The 20,570-nt window shown below is 37.1% G+C and overlaps 1 long non-coding RNA gene across 1 annotated transcript in view; it reads left to right on the top strand.

Moving 5' to 3' along the window:
- The window catches only part of LOC115899055, a 156,771-nt gene extending 140,988 nt beyond the window's left edge, over positions 1-15,783 (top strand). The window contains exon 7 of the long non-coding RNA XR_004058657.1: positions 15,142-15,783. This is a non-coding gene — a long non-coding RNA (uncharacterized LOC115899055). The remainder of the gene's footprint in view (positions 1-15,141) is intronic.
- Positions 15,784-20,570: the final 4,787 nt, after the last annotated feature.

Here is a 20,570-nt window from a genome sequence, read left to right as displayed (position 1 = left end):
ACCTTATAATATGGAGCCCATCTTCCATTACATACATAAAAAATTACAAATGTTTCGGCCTTTCTTTTAGCTATGACAGGGGCACATGCCATAGTATCTGTCAATCAGTTGTGTCTGTGGCAGGATGTGAATCAAGTTAGTTACCTGAAAAAGAGGAACTGCAGAATGCTGTCGGCAAGAGTGGTGAGGCGGTGACAGCTACAACCCACGTTAGTGCTATGGGATACAGTAGCAGCAGATGGCACTTGGTGTCTGGGATTTTGGCCCTGAAAGCAGCAATATGTGTGCCCAGGGGTGGTGGTGACGCCAATTTGTGGGACAGTTTTGCAGCAGGATTTGGGAGGAAGTTTCCAACTTCTGGGCCTCCTAGAGATGATGAGAACTATCCAATAGCTTTCTAATACATAAATTCCTTTCATGCTTAATTACATTTTTGTCTTGCATTATTTTTGCTGTAACATTAAAGAATTCCTGACTTATATACTTCCCATTTCCAAAGCAGAAAAACATTGGTGCCTACATTGTGATAAAATAAGGCCTATCACTCTTTCTTACTTTCTAAATTATCCATAAATTTCCCTCTTTTCTGCCAATAATGAGCTGGATAAAATGGCGGTGGCAGTGGTGGTGGAGGTGGAGATGGTGGTGGTGGCGGTGTGTGCTATGTATGGGTTATGAGAGTGTGTACGTTTGACAACAGGGAAGATTTCTGCCATTAGAGAGATGCCAAAGACCCAGGTGCTGCTCTTGATATTTATTTATGGGTCTGTTTAAGTGTTGTGTGTTTTCTTCATCCCTTAGAGCAGCATACACAAGTTATAGCACCAGTAGCCAGGGAATGTCACAACTTTTATGTAGAACAGTGGATGAACACAAATAAGGGCTCTGAGTACTTGCTCATCAGCAGTAATAGGTTGCAAATGCCAGCAGATCTGTTGGAGACCTACTCTCTACATTACAATCACCTGAACCTCAGACCTTGAATTCAAATCTCTCTTTATATATATATTTTTACCATCATGTACATACCCATTGTCTTATTATGGGAAATTTGGGTTTTATTTTTATTATTATTTTTTTTAGAGGATTTTGGTTAGAAGCATTGGGGCCTGACAGAAATGAGTTAAATTCCAGTGTTGGCATTTAGTTGCTGGGTGACTTCCAGCATGAGTTATTTAAATTTAGATAAAAATGAATTTTTAATTTCACAAATAAAACACAAAACTATTTTCTTTATGAAATGTAAACTATTGCAGATAAGTCTAAATAAAGCTCGTGACACTTCTTGAGTGCCCCAGTGTCTGACCTTCCCCAGAGGCAAACACTATCTCCCTTTTCCTCATCTGTGAAATAACTATAATGATACCTATAATACCTACCTGACGGGCTTGTGGTGAGGCTCCCTGACTCAGGAAACCAAATTAGAATGCCTTCCCTGAGCTTCCAGACCAGCTCAGAGAGCCTTGCTTTATGATCCCATGACAGACACTCTCTACTTCTTGATAGCAGTTTTACAGTGGTTATTTATTTCTTCAATTACAGAAGAGTATTATTTACCTAGCACATCCAGGATTTGGTGTATACACAATTGATGATATATCCAGAGTTTAGATAAACTTAATGACAAAGCACAGAAGAGAAGAGTAGGGAATTAAAAGGATGTCTTGGCCTGCAATGTATGTATTCCATGCCAAATGTATATTTGTGTGTGAGTGTGTGTGTGTATATACATAAATGTATATATATTTATACATCTATATATATATATTTGCATTATTGTTGCCCTCAACAGTTGAGGAAATATGAATTTCAATTCACTAAACTATGTATCTAAAAAATTAAAATTTCTCATCTCCTCTTACTTAATTTTAAAACCTGGTTGTTCTGGGATAATTGCGATATTAAGACAGTAAGATAACTTCACCTGGTCCTGGGTTGCCAACCTCTGTTTATGCTGGAGTCCCTCCACTCTACCTTGTTGTTCTGGTGGTTGAGCTACTCTGGTGGTCTGGTCATCTCTGATCCTGTAGAGTCCTCAGTTGCTGACCCAGGTGGGTCATTGCTGAATGTTCCTTGTCTCTGATGAAAGCCCTTTTGAGTCCAGTCCTCTAGCAATTTCCATGCTCTTCCATGGCTCGAGCAGTGGAGCCTTCTACAGCTTCCCAAGTCCAGCTGTCTAGAGACCCCATGTAGTTCTTCTTTCTGTGCTATGCCTGCATTGTGATGGGGTGGAGAATCTCTGCCAGAGTTTTGCCAAGTTGCCAAGTACCCAGTGCTTGCTGTCAGCACCTGGATTCTTAGAACTACCTGGCTGTTTTATAATAGTCCTCCCCTGCGATAAATCCCATTTGGTAGGTTGGGCACTTTGTACTTGTTTTCCATGCTCCTTGAAATGCTCTTCTCATAAAAGCACAAAGCTCACCTCTATAGTTCCTTCAGGTTCCAGCATTGTCTCGTCACAGGGGCTTTCCCTGAACACACTTATGTAAACCTTCTCTATCTCCATATTCTCTATGCCTTTAACCCCTATTATTTTTATTTTAGTATTTATTGCTGATATTGATTTCTATTTCTTTTTTCTCACTTTCTCTCTATTTTTATTATTATTACTATTATTATCTGTTTCACCAAGATAATACAAATAGTTAGGTTGCTGAAGTTCACAGGATTTGAATGTAGCCCTGTTTGTCTTCAAGTAGATGCTCTATCTGGGACAACACACTGCATGTGTTAAACCCTTTGTATACCCTAAAACACTGTCAAAAACTCATAAACCCACAATAGTAATGATTTTTTAAACAATACAACTGACCAAATATTCCCTCCCTCCCTCCAACCCTCCTTCCTTTCTGTTTCTTTCTTTCTCTTTCTTTCTTTCTTTCTTTCTTTCTTTCTTTCTTTCTTTCTTTCTTTCTTTCTTTCTTTCTTTCTTTCTTTCTTTCTTTCTTTCTTTCTTTTTCTTTCTCTCTTTCTTTCTTTCTCTTTCTTTTTCTTTTCTTTTCTTTCTCTTTCTTTTTCTTTCTCTTTCTTTCTCTCTCTCTCTTTCCCCCTCCCTTCCGCTTCCTCCCCCTCTCTCTTTCTCTCTGTCTTTCTCACCGTCCCTCCTTTCCTCCTTCCATCTGTCTCTTTCTCTTTCCTGCTTTCTGTATTTCATGTAAGATAGGGTCTTTCTATATTGCTGAGGCTAGTCTCGAACTGCTGGCTTCAAGTAGTCCTTCTGCCTCAGCATCCTGAGTAGCTGGGATTATAGGCATGTACTGCCATGCCCAGCTATGGAATTCCAATAGTAGTATTAGATACTATTGTTCAGTTTTTAGTGTTTTTATTTAAAAATTCAACTAAAGTTGAAAATAATAGCAATTAATTTTCACTCCACAAACTTTCTTTGGAAACACTTTTATTAGATTAATGTTAGGCCAAGAACAGTTGGCTAGCCAATTTTTATAACAAAACTTTATAGACTTAAGGAAACAGTGGTCTATGCCTGTCTCGATGTTGTAAGGTGACCTGAGTGTTTTCAGGATTACCAAAGTATTATAGAAATACATGTTAAAATGATAAAGAGAAAAACAAGAACACACACAAAAAAACACATTGCAATTAAACACATCACACACATCTAGTTAAGAATGATGACCCTTTGTGTGGGTTAGATGTCATTAAAAATCATAGACCATGATTTAAAATAGTTGCTGTGGTCAGACATGTGATACCACAAAGCGGAAGAAGTCTAATCTTGAGCCACATGTATTTTTAAAAAAACATCCTAGTGCCCATTTATTTATGGAAACAAGCTTGGCCATTCATTAGTAACCAAGGCAGGAAGAAGTCATCTGATATTCATGCACAAATTTAGCTATTTCCATTTGAATGAATATAATCTTGAAAGATTTAGTTTTTAAATGGTTCTATTTACTCATAATAATTAAATGTTATGTAAAACATTACTTGTAAAACATTTTGATATAAGTTTTTAACACAGTTTTTTTATTATACGATCTTGAGGAAGACAGGGCATTTATCATTGTTATCTGTATAAGTGAATAAATAAACTAAAGAAGTTAAATGACTTGTCCTAGGTCACCTATTTTTTTCTTGGTGGAGCCCAGATTCAGTTTAGTCCTCTGCTCACAAAGACTGTAGACTTGGAATAAAGTTAGAAACCATCAAAAAACATTATCCAGGTCCATTTCTTTGCATACAGTCTATACATTATTGAAACAAAATTTATCTCAAAAATCTGTTGTCAGCATGATTTGGTATTTCCTGGAATTTTACAATTATAAAACTAGATAGATTCTAGATATCTAGTCTGGCTATCCTTTTATTTTGTGTTGTAAGCATAGTTCATTTCTGTTAATCCATCAAAAAATTTTTAGTAGTTTATATTTTGAATAAAAAATACTAAATATAGTTTGTTGCAAGTTTGGGCATATGATGCTAAATACTTTGATACTTTTAAAAATGTGTAAGAAATTGACACCATCATATATTAGAACAAGCATTGTAACCTCTTGAGAGAGAATATAACCTAAAGCAGTTCATCCAAAACCTCCTTACATTATAGGATTTACATTTGACTCTTTCCAATATGTCTTTAGGTCTTCTTAGTATAGATTCTCTAGAAATACCTCAATAGCAGAATAAATTTTATGTTGGAAGATGATTGAAAGCTTGTGGCTAAATTTTTCTACATCGTTGGCATCATGTAAATGCTCTATCTGTGTATCTATCTCTATCTATTTGGGGTTAAATTTATAGTCCAATACTTTGTAATTTGTTTTATAAAAATCTCACATAACTTTCCTATTTTGAAGTCTCCTGAGTATTAAAATATAATTAATACTTGAATTAAATATATGTTTTGTAACTACTAAGTTATTAGCAACAATTGCATTATGTACCTGGAGTTGAGGGAGTAAAGAAGGATAAAACATTGTGCAGTGTAGATTCGAGCTATTATATTGTTCAGAGATGGTACACTAGTTAAAAACTGGAATATTCTTGAAGTGGGACTTGAACTGGGATTTGAAGGATCGATTTGGCTTTGGAGAAAAGAGGGATAGCATTCTAAAAAAGAAAGACTGCAAAACAAACAAGACTGCAAACAAAGACTGCAGAAAAACACATGAGAGTAGAATAAATGCCTCTGTGGAGTCTACAATGAGGAGGCTGGGTTTGTCTGTTTACAAGATGAGCCAGACTGCAGAACTTCAGGAGCTAGAATCAATGGGCTCCAGTCCAGGCCATCTCTAGGATATGGAATCAAGGTCATCTGAAAAGTGAACACATTGGGCAGCGTGTGAAACCAGGATGTTTGACTGTTAGAAGAAAGGAAAGTGGGTAGTTCTAATCAAGGGGCCAAAACAAATACAAATCAAGTTGGAAAAAGGTCACCTATCAGTGGAGCTTGAAGCAGCAGTCAATAAACAGTCAGGAGGGCAGGAAATAAGTGGAGCTCAGTCAGTGAAGGCTTAGTATCAGTGCCTGGGTACTCAGTAAATTAAGTCAGTATGAGATACTAGTAATAAGAAAAAAAATGAAAGTTATTCAGTTATAAGGCTGGAATATAAGCAAGCAGCGAGACCAGAGCAACATACTGCCAGAGAAATTATCAACAGAAGAATGTTCGTATTCCCCTGTTTCAAGTGCAGTGTTGTTCAGAGCCTAGAGACAGGGCTGAACATGTGATTGGGGATACTGAGGCTTCAAAGATAGGGGACATATACGGATTAGGAGTCAAACATGCCACTCCTCATGATTTAGAGTATATGTTAGAGTATGGCGGGGAGTTGAATATGGAGACCTTAGAAAGTGGAAGAAAGTGTTCAGGTTTGATGTGGTTGCTATTCAGTAGGTCCTTGAGCAGAAGAGCAACCACATTAGGTCAGTTCTTAATGCAAATTGTTCTGGCTATAATATGCAAGATAGCTTGAAAAAGAGAGAAACTGGATATACATGAAGTAGATGGGAGTATTTTGCCACAAATATTAGTGTGAAGTTATGGAGCACTTAACTTCATTTACCAGGCAGTTTCAGAGAAGATATAAGGATGGGACTTTCAGTGCAGTGAGTTGAAAAATGAATATGAAGTGAGTAAATGAAATCAGCAAGGGTAGACTATCATTTTCAAGAGTGTCTGCGAGCAAGGAGAAATAAATAGGAAAGTAGTTAGAAACTCAGGGTATTTTTTTTTTTTTTTTTTTTTTTAAAGAGGGAAGATACTGTTTTTATACAAACCCTTAGGAGGAAAACACTTTTTTGCTTTTAGGACTAAGGAGAATGGTACTTCTGAGCAATTATGTTTTTATGTTAGAAACACTTTTGATTTTGAAATTAATCAGGTTTTTCCATTTTGCCTTGACTGTCCAAAAAGTTAAAGTTAACTTTGCTTCAGCTGAAGGAAATTTGTAGGTCTTCATGGGATGGATTTTAAGCCTCATTCTTGATTCCATTTTAGGTCTTTGTCTTGTTTTTCTCCCATTTGCTAGTTGCTCCTATTTGGATTTCCTTTCCTTTCCTTTCCTTTTCCTTTCCTTTTTCCTTTCCTTTTTCCTTTCCTTCTTTCCTTTCTTTCCTTCCATTTCTTTTTTTTTTTTGTAACCTTATAATTCACTTATATTACCTTCTAGAATGAGATGGGAATATAAATAAATTTGCTGTACCCCTACAACAAATACATGGTAAGATGTTAATTAGTGTTTATTAAATAAATTGAGCCAAGAATATAAAGAGAAAGAAGAATCTTACTGACACTTTGTAGAATGACATGAGAGGACAGATAGACTGGATAAAGGCAATGAGAACAGGAGTTGGTGAAAGTTGTTGACTTTAATTGGGAATTCTTACTGGGCTATCTGGAACAAAAGTGAGTATTAAAACGGTAATGCAGATTTAATGGAAAAACAGTTTAGATTTGAAAAAACTCTTTACTTGGCTATCATCTGTAAAAAGCTTTAACTTTTGAATCTATCAGAAGTTGCCTCTTGTGTTGATTTGTGTCAGATGATTCATGTCTGTGTCATTACTTTGGAGCTGCTATACATAGAACTGTGCTCACATTCATGCTGGACATAGGGACTATTTTCTCTAAAATGACAGGCAAATGTTCAAAACTCTGGTTCTGTATTATCAGCATGATCACTTCCTTCAATTTGAGTCCTTTCCAGGGTGTGCGTGACACTAACATTGTCGTTAATGTGTCGGAGGGCAGGGGCATCTTGAGAGTGAAATGAGAGTATCAAGAATAAACACTGTTCTTATTAATATGAAATATAAACTGAAAAAGTTAGCAAGAAAATTCAAATCTTATATTTAGTTTCAAACAATGAGGAGAGCATCCTTCAAATAAATTCACATGAAAGTGAATAGGACCTCAATGCAATATAGTCCAAACAATATTATGTGATTAAATAGGAAACAGATACAAGCACAAACAGCATTTGTTGGCAGTGAGGTGGTATCAAAGGAGACAATAGTTTCACTGTATTCTGCTGGAGTACCCTGTTCTCAATCTCTGTAACACCTTGAAGGGGATTTTGACTAAATGAGTCATATTCTGGAGACAATGACTTCAACAGAGCAGACTCTGGGACCAGTCAGGTCACAAGTGGCCACAAAATATGGGGTTGTTGATTCTGGAAAAGAGATCTGTTAAATATCATATAATATAAAAAAGATGTTGTGAAAAATGCTTTGATTTATTCTGAAAATCTCTAGGACATGTACTTAAACTGTTATGCACTGAATCAAGAAATATTTATTAAGCATCCATTGCTAGGCAGTATGTTAGGTGCTGGAGAAAGAGGGAGGAACAAGACAGGCGCATTCTCTGAGTTGAAGGAATGAGATAATAATACTTAAAAAGACAGACAAATGCTGAGAGGGGAGTTATGTGGAATACTGTGGGTGCATACAGCAATGTAACCAAATGGTGGGGTCAGATTTCTAAATAATTATTTTACATAAATATATATCCAGTACGTAAATGAAGTGAGTTTCCCAACTGCTAGTCCCCATGTCCCATTACGGAGTGTCTCGTTACTAGATATTTTCTAATAGCTGCCAAATGGCTTTTTGTGTGGAATTTCATAGAGATTATATTTTCGTCAGGTGAAAGATTGAAGGAGAGAATCTCTTTAGGTATTTTCTAACTCCAAGAATGTATCTACAGTCATAAAATGTTCAATTATGAATTTTTAATTTATTGGAGTAATTTAAAGTTTCTTAACACATGAAATAATTAAGCAATCACTAGCCTTAGTTACTTCCTTTTATTCAGTGACTAATCTTATTTATAAAAAGTTTTTTTTTTCCTGTGGGTGGAAGTAAAAATAAGAGTGTTTAAGAAGGAAACATGGGTGATTAACACCCTTAAAAAGCTTGTTACCGTCTTTGGGTTATAAATAAACTTGAGGGAAAAAATGCATCATTATGTCTCTTTTTTTTCCCAGAAGTTTACTAAGGGTGGGATCCCCTTCTTACCTCTTGAATAACCACAGAAAAAATGGAAAAGAGTCATACCGTTTATTGTCATGTCATTTAGTGACAAAATTAATGATTGTCATTTTTGGGTGCTGATTTGTGATCTTATCTCTCTGAGCTGCTCTGATGGTTACTCATCTTTTCATCTGGATCATCCTGTGATGCTTTCAAAATGCTGTCTGGCCCATTAGACACCACTGGAAAAAATCATGAAAATTTCTTTTAGATTATTTTAAACAAATATTATATTTTAATAATAAAAATATAGAAAAGAGGTAAAATCCTTAAAAGTACCAGACTGCACCCCCGGAGAACTGAACTCTAGTTTCCTTTTGTTTTGGGTAAGCTATGTGGGTTTGAGCAACCTTTATTTTCCAAGGTGTATAATCACAAGGCTTGGAAGGATCATGTCTAAAAGTTTCTTCATGTTCTACCATTTGGAGGTGGGTGATGTGCTCTGGACAGGAGGGCTTTCCTTTAACACTAAGTGACAACAATGATCTCGAGCGGTTTGTATCAATCTCAATAAACTGTCTATGAACATTCATTTAAAAAATGTAAGAAAACTTGTTTTCAAATTCTAGTTATTAGTAACAATATCAGATATTTGTATTGCACTGTGTGTTTTTCCCATCCATGTCCAAAACATTCTTATTTGGTAGACATAACAGAATAATCCATAAATAAAAGTAAATGAAACTAGTTCCATCATATAAAAAGACACCAAAGTTCATCCAGAGTCACTGTGAAGCCCAAGGTTATATGGCTAATGTGAGGTGGAAGCAAATTTCTGATTTCAGTTTCTGTACCCCTTTCCAAATGAACAGCTCTATACAAGTGTTACTTACTATTGCATTTATGTTACTTATATGTAAGAGTGATGCTCTGCTTGATTCTCATCATTGTGCCCTGCAGTAGCCTTCAATAAGAAAATATCACTTCATCACACCATCTGCCCATTTTCTATTGGAACTTAGCATACCAAATTTGCAGAGAACTGCTAAAGGCGGCAGCCTTTTGAAGGCACTTGGGCAATGCCATTTCCTTAGGGATATGAACATTTTGATTCTTCTGTTCAGGTCCCACAGGACATAGGCCCTCCTGTTGGGTGGTTCTGTTTACACACCAGAGAGGCTGCACTCCCGATTCATCCATCTGCAGGAGCACGAGGCCCAGGGGACATCCATACCCACTATTCAACTATATCAGCAAAAAACTCTGGGCTGGTTTCTTCTTTTGGTTTATGTGACTATAATTTCCAGTCAACTAGCTAGAGAATCAAGTCATGCATTCAGCATAATTTATCATGGATTAGACAGGGAAGCCTGGACATTAGAATATAAGATAGAAGGGACGAATTTAGCAATTTGTAGTGTCAAGAAACACTCGATATCTCTGTGGCCTCTGGAGTCAGACAGAATAGCTTTAAATCTTGCTTTCCTACTTGGTAGCAGTGTGAATGTGAACAAACTACCTAATCTCGATAAGCCTTAATTAACCCATTTGAACAATGTTGAAAATAAAAGCATGCATTTTAAAGCGTTGTGGGTGAGGATTAAATGAGAAAGCATAGGCAGAGCCTGGCACATGGTAAACAACAAATGACTGGCCATTCGCTTACAATCCCCTGTACCTCTTATGTATTGACCAGCGTCCTGGAGAGAGATACTGTCTCTGAAAGTCAGAGTATAGAGTTAGCTGTGAATAAGTGTGAGTTATCATAGAGGAAAAGCAATTGTCTTTGTCATTTTTACAGAGACAACCCAAGTATGAGCTATTGTTTTGGGAATTGCATTTACCCCTTTGAAAATAATAATTCTAAAGTATAGAGATAAATTATAGGTAGTAGATTATGGTCTATCTCTAAAACTGATCGGTTGTCTTCACATTACTGTTAACTACTTAGGGCTCTTAAAGAGGTTATTTTGTTTTTCTAAATTTTATAAAATGAGACCTAAATGATCTTCAGTATTTCCTCCTGGTCTAAGAGTCTACAGTTCTTATGAGTCTATATACATCTATTACTGTTATCTATATTTATATTTTTTTCCTGGAAATTCCTCTTTATAGTGTTTCCATAACATACTGGAGATTTTCCCTTGGAAAAAATAATGGTTTGAGCACATTCTGAAAGTCACAAGAAGGGAAGTGCCTTTGAACTGGTAACTTTGCTAATGGAAATTGTCATCCCAGAGGTTGTATAGCCTTAAAATGTAAAGTACTACATCAAATCTAATTACCGTTTATTGTTAACGTTCCAAATGCTAGGCATTGAGCTGCTAGGTTTACTCACAGTACTTTGTCACACGATCACACACACATACACATGCAGGCTGGAAGTCAGGTATTGTTCTCATTTTATAGTTGGTAACAATGAGGTTCAGATATGTGAAGCAACTTGTCCAAAGTCACATACCTGGTGGTGATGCTAGGCTTTAGGTTTGGGTCTGTCTGACAACTCTGGCCATGTCCTTATCTCCATATTGTCTCTACAAAATGGTTTAAGTAGATAATAGTTAAGAAGGCAAACTAAATGTTCTGGGAAATAAACTACTAATTTCTGAGTTTGACATAAATCAGGATAATTTTTTTCTCTTTTTTGACTTTTCTATAAATGTGTATTTGTTGTTGCAGTTATGTTACCTATATGTAAAAGAGATGCTGTGCCTGATTCTCATCACTGGACTCAGCAGTAGCCTTGATTAAGAAAAGATCACTTAATCACACCCTTTACCCATTGTCCGTTTGAACTTAGCATACCAGATTTGCAGAGAACTGCTAAAGGCAGCAGCAGCCTTTTAATGATACCTGGGCAATGCCATCCCTAGGCACCTGGGTCAGTCACTAGGTCAGGTAAGCCACAGCACAATTCCATGGGGGGAGGACGTAATGTATGTACCACTTTGCTCCCAAAACTTAGCACAGTGCTGGAACATAGGAGGCATCTAGTCAATAGGTGTTGAATAACACTCAGGATACAAATTTATTCATTTTTGAAATCTAGCAACCATTTATCGTGTACTTACCGTGAGTAAGGCATCCTAAAATGAAGATGTGTTCTTTGCCTTCTAGGAGATTATAATTTGGGGGGGTGGGGGTGGAGTAAGACACGTATTTTATTACTATATGAAGTAGCATATTTTTCTCCAAGATGATTATTGTTCCATACAATCCTAAGATGTAGGCTGGGTAGTAATCAAATTATCTTTTCATATTGCTTGACTTCATGTTTTAATTGGCTTTTGTTTATTTTATTAGCTCAAGAATATATTTTTATGTGTCTGTTATCTAAAAAACTTAACAATTAAATTAGTTTGCTAGGATAACCATCTCTCTCACATCTGTTCTTGTTAGTATTATGCAAGCCTATTGTCAATAGTATTTGTCCACTGTATCAGTCAGAGTTCGCCATACAAACAGAACTAGTAGGATACAAACATTGTATAATATATATGATTATATATGTATGGTTACATGTATATTTATTTATGAAATAAATATATTCAAGGAATTCACTCCTGTGATTGTGGGGGTTTGCAAGTCTGAATCTGTAGGACAAGCAAGCACACTGCAAACTCTCAGGCAGAAGCTGATAGTGCAGTCTTCAGCATGAATTTCTTCTTCCTGAGGGTAACCTCAATTTTGCTGGTAAGGACTTTCAACTGATTGGATGACTAAGGCTCACCCACATTATTGAGGATGATCTCCTTTATTTAAACTGATTGTAGATGTTAGACATATCTACAAAATACCTTTTTGAAACAATGTCTAGATTCCTGTTTCACTGGGTAACTGTGTGCCATAGCCTAGCTAAGCTTACACCTAAAACTAGCCCCCATGACCACCACTTACAATATGAAGAAAGTTTCCAAAATAATAAAATTGACAGTTTTAATTTTTTTTTGCAAACAATAAAGGACTTCTTTTATGGATTGTTATGTTTAACTTCCAGATTAAATTTTGAGGGTCTGAAATATCCAACAGGAACCATAGAGTTCTGAGAGATTTAAAGTGATACTTTGATTTCCATGAAGTCCAAAATTGTGTTCCATTATGAAAACCACTTCTAGGAAATCTATACTTCATAAGACACAACTGAGAAAGTCACTTTTGTTGAGATTTAATTCCCACTTCTTTCTGTCACTTCACAATCACTCATTGAAGAAAGAGAACAAATGTTCTTGTCGCAAATGGGATTAAAGTCTAGCCTCTGTTATTCATCACTTGAAACAGTTTCTTGTAAACAACCAGAAACATCTTCAACTTTTCTTCGATGCATTTTCTAAGTGTCTTTAAAAGTAAAGAAAACACAGGTTGGATATCTAAAGTCAAGGAGAGTTCTGAGTTCAGTTTGGTAAAATTTCTATGCATAAATCTATCTGTTTCTCTGGAATCATCTTTTAATAATTGTATTTCAGTTCACATTAGAGAATTTGTTCTTAGGAACTACGTATAATCCACTTCTCTTGAGGCTTTCTTCTTGCCTACGTCCTAGATAAAAATGACCCTGAAACTTCAATTCATAGCCTGCGTAAATCTAAAACCATACCTAGTGTTCTGTGAATTCTGGGAGCGGGGAGAGCTGGAGAGCTTATATTTCATGGTTTCCACTGCTTCTTAAGTTTCTTTTTCCTATTTCATTAGAAGCTTTGCTTAATCGTTAGCACCTCGACATAGGTAAGCTTAGTCTCCTCCTCACTTTCTTAACAAAAATTAAAAAATGTGTCTCCATCCACACAAAACATTTCTTAGAGAAATAAGTAGATGTTATGAAGGGAAATGTACCCAACTGTGTGTATGTGTGTTGTAAATTGGATGAAATGAAGAGCTTTACAATATAACAAGGCAAACAACCTCAAATGAAGCAATAGACATGCGCATGCCCCGTCACTGCACCACCTCCTCCCGCCTCCTCTCTACCCCTCCTCCTCCCTGCCCCTCCTGCTCCCTATCCCTATTGAGTTTTCTGGCCCTTTTCTCTCCTTTATTCTTTCTTTCTTTTCTCCATTTGTAGCTACCAGTTTCTTTCAAGAACTTCTATAGCAACTTCGTACCCTTTCTTATGCAGAACGTCTTCTCTTTCCCACCCATATTCCTCTGTCCCCTATGATTCTAATCTGCTCTGAGGAAAAACCCTTTCTATCGGATATACGGTAATTATGGTAAGAGAACAGTAAGATTAAACACAAAGACGCTTCATTAAAAAGTGCGTACATTTACTGCAAATGATGAAAATAATGCAACACAAAATAAGACTTTCATTCAGAGAAACATATAATATCCGAGTAAAGATTGCAATGTTTTCTATTCCAAGGAAAACTGCTACTGAACCAAAGGAGAATGTTTTTCCCTTTCTCCTCTCTTTTAGCTACCCATAAGGACTGTTTAGTTTTTGTCTTCCTTTCACATTTCCAACCCAAGTATTCCAACCAAGTATTATAACCTTGAACACTGTTGTTCAAGGTTATTGATGAGTTGAGTGATATTATCATTCATTTTGCAAACATGCATATTTGCCAGGAATGATAGGGAGTGGAGATGCAAAAATGAATATGACATTTTGCCTTCAAAGATATTACAGTCCATTGCAGTATCATTTAAATAAATTAAACAAATGTATGTTAGCAGTGCCATGATAAGCCTTGTTTGGGGAGAGCGGGGGCACAAAAGAAGATCTAGACCATTTTTCACTGGCAGTGTTTAGGTGTAGGTCACACAAGTCATTTTGAAAAACAGGTAATGATTAAATGCTCCGAAGGTGGACAATTTAATGCTGTGGAAATGAAAAATGCTTTTCTAATGAATCAAAGTAGGTATTGATTAAGGGTAAGGGCAGGTAGAGAGAAAGGTGAGAAATGATAGAAAAGTAGAATAAAGATGAGGGAAAAGTAAAAGGGAAGAGCAATTTTGCTCAATTCACTTAATCAATGCAACATATTCAAATTGCTGGCAGCAATTTTCTCAGAAATGTCTAGTAGAGTTTTGCTTTTTTTCCAACTCTGAGGATAATAGCTCACCAAATTACACTGATAGACTATGAGGTAATTGGAAATATCTAAGTGGTGGATCAGTGTATTGGCTATTAGGGACTGTTATGAGGAGTTGCAATAAAGCAATTTACCTGATGCTGGTATGCAGAAGACTCGTTAGCTAGATACACAGTGAAGTTCTAGTAGTTACTGTTCGACAGTTCATATAGTGTTATTGACACTTTCACCTTGAGAACGTTGGTAAACCATAGCTCTGCTATGGATGTGTAATTCCGTACACAGTGAACTGTTCTGTTCTAGTGTGGTTAATGAAAACAGGCAACAGTCTGAGCATTGCATTACTGAATATTACTAGAGCATTGTATTTCCAAAGTATTACTGAAATAGTTACCAAGTTACAATTTTATGTACCAGTTTTAGTCAGTGCTATGATTTGAATGTGTCTTCCCAAAAGCATGTATTGGAAACTTAATTCTCAAAGCAACAGTTTTGGGAAGTGGGGCCTAATGAGAGGTAAACAGGCCATGAGGGCTGAGTAAATGAATTAATACAGTTGTTGCAAAAGTAGGTTTGTTATAAAAGGGGGAGTTTGACCCTTTTTTATTTTCTCTCTCCCTTGTCCTTGCCCTCTCTTGGCCTTTCTGCCTTCTGCCATGGGATGATGCAGGAAGAAAGCCCTCATCAGATGCTGACATCGTGATCTTGGACTTCCCAGCCTCCAGACTGATAAGAAATAAATTTCTGTTCTTTATAAATTACCCAGTCTCAGCTATTCGGTTATAGTTACATAAATGGACCAAGAGAGTCAGGGAGACAGCATGGAACAGTTACGAAACTTTTGCATCTGAGGCAGGCTCCTGTGCTCTGTCTACTCATTTTTATTTTTCCCGTTGTGAGTTTATTACTTGGGTGTCCTAGAATAAACCATTTAATATCTTTGCACTGTGGCTTCATAATCTACAAATGGGAAGAGTAGGTTAGACAACTTCTGATCTCCTTTCTAGATATGACATTCTAGGATTCCAGAGAGTGGAATACGGTAGGGTGGATTTTTGTTTCCCTCTCCTAGAATGGATGAGAAATCACTTAGGCAGAAAGCCCCTTTATAGTGCTTTCCTCCCTCACATTTCCTCTCAGACACTACTGGAGTAGAACAGATATTTAATAGGTCCTTATTGACTGAGTAATGTTCCTTCTTATGGTCAGGAGCCCTCAGAGACTTTTGTACATATTCTCAATTTAGACTTCAGGGCATTAAAGGAAGAGGCTTCATTTTATCAGTGACATTCTTTTTATTATACAACTAAAAGCGTGGATTTAGCTTTTGCTTTATGTGAGTAAAGCAAAGTTGTTAAAGTCAGGCATCTTCCTGGAATAAATGTGAACTGCTGTAATTAGAAACTGTTTCTGTCATAATTACGTCCTGGAGTCTGAGGTGTAGGTTCATTTTAATAAATGGAAAAGGAAAGTAACCCAGGCCAAGGAGATTCATCTTTGGAAGACAGCCTAGCAGAAATATAACATCATCCTACTTCAGACACTGGATGAACAAATGCCCCTATGAGAGAAACAGAAACCACAGCTCATAGAAAAAGGCTCTGAACCATAAGAAGAATGTGAAAGAAAGGGGCTGAATTCTGACCACAGGAGGAGTCACACAAAAATCTCCCTTTGCGTCATTCCCAGTGAGCTTGTCTGAAAGGGAAATGAGTGGTTAAGAGCTTTTAGTTTTAAATTTTAGTCGAAAGGATGATCTGTTCTGTTGCAATATGGCCCATGCAGAAAAGAAGGAAAATCGAAGTAATGATGAGGAGGCCACTTAAAGGGGGAAATACAATAACTTTCAGTTGGTATTTTTGTTTGTTTCAAAAATAGACAACATTTGGCATAAGGTCACATGTATATCACTGAGGATGATAGACGATGTGGAGATATAAAGTATGAAAATGAAAATGGTCATTTAAAAAAGCTTAATACCCCGTCTCTACTAAAAAATACAAAAAACTAGCCGGGTGAGGTGGCGGGTGCCTGTAATCCCAGCTACTCGGGAGTCTGAGGCAGGAGAATGGCGTGAACCTGGGAGGCAGAGCTTGCAGTGAGCCCAGATTGCACCACTGCACTCCAGCCTGGGCGACAGAGTGAGACTCCGTCAAAAAAAAAAAAAAAAAAAAAAAAAAGCTGAATAATTGAATAATTTGGGGGGCATGTTTAGAAAACTCTAAGTCAGTATCTTCCTACCCTTTTCATATCATGGTTCATATTAAAAAATAAAAAAATAAAATGTGTTGATATCACTGTGATGCATACTGTGAAGGGTGATAGGCCAGCCCTGGGATTTGGGCTACCTCATGCCCAACCTGACCAGACCTGGGGGCTGAGGGATTAAGTAGTTTTGCTCACCTGAAACTTATTTTTGGAACACTTGTGAATCCTGTAAGCCATCTAATACTTTTTAGTAGGATATATGGAGAAAGAGACCAGACCTTCTGGGTAGTATGGAGGATTATCATTATTATTTCTCAAGTCACCGCAAAATATCAGCAAACATTGTTCTATACTTATTAAATTGTAATGGACATGATTTTAATAGAATTTAGTTAGTGCTAGCTGTTCAAGTTTGTCAGGCTATGGTCACAGCTACCAGTCATGCACACCAGAATAATTGATTATCAAGTAGGCTAAAACATTCTGTTTTTTGAGGTGGAGTCTTGCTCTATTGCCCAGGCTGGAGTGCAGTGACACAATCTCAGCTCACTGCTACTTCTGTCTCCCGGGTTCAAGCGATTCTCCTGCCTCAGCCTCCCAAGTAGCTGGGACTATAGGTGTGTGCCACTATGCCTGGCTAATTTTTGTATTTTCAGTAAAGACGGGGTTTCACCATATTGGCCAGACTGGTCTCGAACTCCTGACCTTGCGATCCACCTGCCTTGGCCTCCCAAAGTGCTGGGATTACAGGCTTGAGCCACTGCATCCAGCCTCATAGGCTAAAACATTCTATTAATTATATACTTTTCTGGAGTTGCTTTTTCTAGAGTAGTAATATATTTTTAAAACTCAGTCATCAATATAGATCCTATTGTCTATCTCTTTCTTAAGTTTTCCATAGTTAATAGCATGTAAGAAATCGACCAGCTTTATTATTATCTGAAAATTTTCAGCCTCATCTTGAGTGTTTTAATGAAAAAAAATTAAATCACCATCTGCCATGTGTTCTAATTAAATGATGTTCTGCCTTGTGGCTATTTTTTGCAATTAGTCCTTGAGATATAGGTTGTTTTGTTTTCTAATATGGAGGGAAAACACAAAAATAATAAATATGTTACTGTGTTAACTAGAGTAAAGGTGGTAGCAAAGAGACTCCAAAGGCAATGGTGAAACATCTCCTGCCAGTAGTAGGGCAGGTAGACATCCTCTACTTCCCAAGGTCATCCAGGGACCCAGGATAGAAGGGTAGCTCTGCCCTCCTATGGGGCACTGGCATTGTCTGCATGCTTAAAGCTGGGTGAGTGCATATCTAGGTTCTAGCTGCCAGCTGTATATTGAGTTTAGTAAGATGTCAGACTAAAAATGAAGTTACACACACACACACACACACACACACACACACACACACACACACACACACACGTGTTTTATAAATCCCGGGTGGCCTAGGCACACACAGAGATAGAAAAAAAAAAAAGCAGAGAAAAGGGAAACAGTTGTCCATATGTGCTGTTTCATTCACCAGGTTGATTTTGTCCATCTTGCCTTTGACTTTTCATCATGGGGCATTTGCTGGGCTTTATTCTTTACTCCTTTTTGGTTCTTCATCTTCTTTTCTTGATTCCCCTGTTTCAGTTCCTATTCCTTCTCCTTCCCTCACTATCACTTCAGGAACCAGAGGTTTCCCCTCACCTTTGAGATAAGGCAGTTTTAGGATTTGACAGCTTTGCCACAAATCTCTGACCAGAAGTTAAAAAGATGCTTCAAGTACTCTGTTTCTACAATTTTACATCTCAGATGGCTCCTTGATGGCAGCGTGCACTTCCCAGCTCATCACTTTCCCCTTTTAGGTGTTTCCCATGATCCTGGCCCAGTGTCTGTCTTGCTCATCAGTAATTTTAGCATCCCTTTTGCCTATTTGCATTGATTCTCCCAGAACTGACCCTTAGCCTATCCACAGATATCAAGGGGAAGCGAATCTCTTCTTGCTGTCAATAATGGCCCACTGGTCAGCTACTTTCTGGTAACTCTCTCTTACCTCAAATCGCATCAGTTATATTTCTCCTTAGCCTAACTCCAGAATAGACAATCCTCCAGCCACTCCTTTTCTTTCTTTTTTTTTTCCACTTTGTTTTTATACTCTTTATTTCTTGAGAAGTCAAGTAAACCTCCATTTGATGATTCACCTGCCACTGCAGGGTCTTCATCAAAAGTCTAATTTTGCAATTCAATATTTTGGAAAGAGAATTCTGTGTTCTTTATTTTTAGAGTTGATTACTATTAAATAGACATCCTTCAGTGAAGTCACAGTTTCAAAACTGTGGAAATACTTAGGGAGTGAGTCTGCAAATAACCAAGTCATCATTCTAATCTATGAAGCTTGAAAGATACATTTAGCAAATTGTGTCTAACATAACCCAGGGACATTGAATATTTCAAAAACATTTTAAAAGATAATTAAGGATATCAAGCAAAATGAATAAAATTCTCAAAATGGTTAGCTGGTATAAAACTCCATGTCCTTTAGAGGCTTTTCGATGTTCACTGAGATATTATCTCATCTATTTGGATAACTGGTAACACTCTTACCTCAATCAGCATCAGTTATATTTCTCCTTAGCTCAACTCCAAATAAATCATCCAAACAAATATTTGTCATAATGTAGTAAAAAGAAAAATGACAAGGGATTTAAGGTAAAAAGCAAATTTTCTGCTAGTTGGGTAAATTACGTTACCTTGCTCAACCTTGATTTATTGTCTATAAAATAGGAATAGTAACATCTCTTTCTATCTAATAGTGCTGTTCTGGAATCAAAAAACGGATATCTATTAGAGATGTGAATACTGTATGGGCTTTTTCTCTTCTTACACTACTCTTAGCTGTGCACATACCATCTCTGGATCAAACCATAGTCATATTAACTGTAGAATATGTGGTTGACTGATCACAGCACCTAACCCAGTGCCCTTTTCGCAGAATAGCCTGAATAAATACTTTTTATAAATAATGAACAAATCTCCATTTTAGATAATTTTGCCTTATTTAATTTTAACTCTTGTTTTATATAATATGCTAAGTTTATAACCTGATAAACTCATGTTTTGGAAGTAGATGCATATTAAATCTTAAATATATGATGTATTGCATCAGAGATCTCAAATGATTCTAGCAGGAGCTTTGGAACTGGAATGACTTTTCAGAACTGACCCAGTTGAGGCAAGGGGGCTAGATCTTTGGACTGTGATCTGACCACTTATTGACTACAGGCCGCTATCAAAGAGTAGATGTAAACCTGGTAAGGCAGTGTTCGCAAGTCAAAGGCAATTCCTGGAATACACTAATCATTGAGCTGTTAGCAGCCACAATTCCCGGATGCTTGGAGGTAGAGCACCTCAATTCTAAAGGGAGATTGTGTACTGCAATATATAATACCATCTATCCTTCGTATCTTCTAGATATTATTGCTTTATATAGCAAGTTCAGATCCATCTGGAAATAGCTGCTGTTGGGTTCTGGAAGAACTCTTTTTCTGGGGAGGTCTTACGAGAGGTCAGTGGAGTGAGGTGCTTCACCAGCACCACCACTGTGTTTACTCTTGAGGCCACAACTGTTACTCATTATCTTTTATCTTCTCTTTCCCATTCTAGTTTCCTGTCACACTCAGCCAGCCCCCCTGCCTCCTTCTTCTTCTTAGGAAGAAGCATGATTTTACTTTGCGTCCTCTGCACTTGGAACGCCCCTCAAATGGGAACTCTGCCCCAGTCTAACATTACCTGCCACTGGGTAGTAAGTTGGTCTAATTCTACATTAAATGAGCAAGCCCCTTTGACTCTTTCCCAATGCTGTCTTCTTTGACCTACATGTATCAGTAATATTTTGGCTTCCACTTT

The sequence above is a fragment of the Rhinopithecus roxellana genome, chromosome 8 (assembly GCF_007565055.1).
Source record: "Rhinopithecus roxellana isolate Shanxi Qingling chromosome 8, ASM756505v1, whole genome shotgun sequence".
Taxonomy (NCBI): Eukaryota; Metazoa; Chordata; class Mammalia; order Primates; family Cercopithecidae; genus Rhinopithecus; species Rhinopithecus roxellana.
Note: the sequence above shows the minus strand (reverse complement) of the source record. Positions and strands in the feature narration are given on the sequence as shown.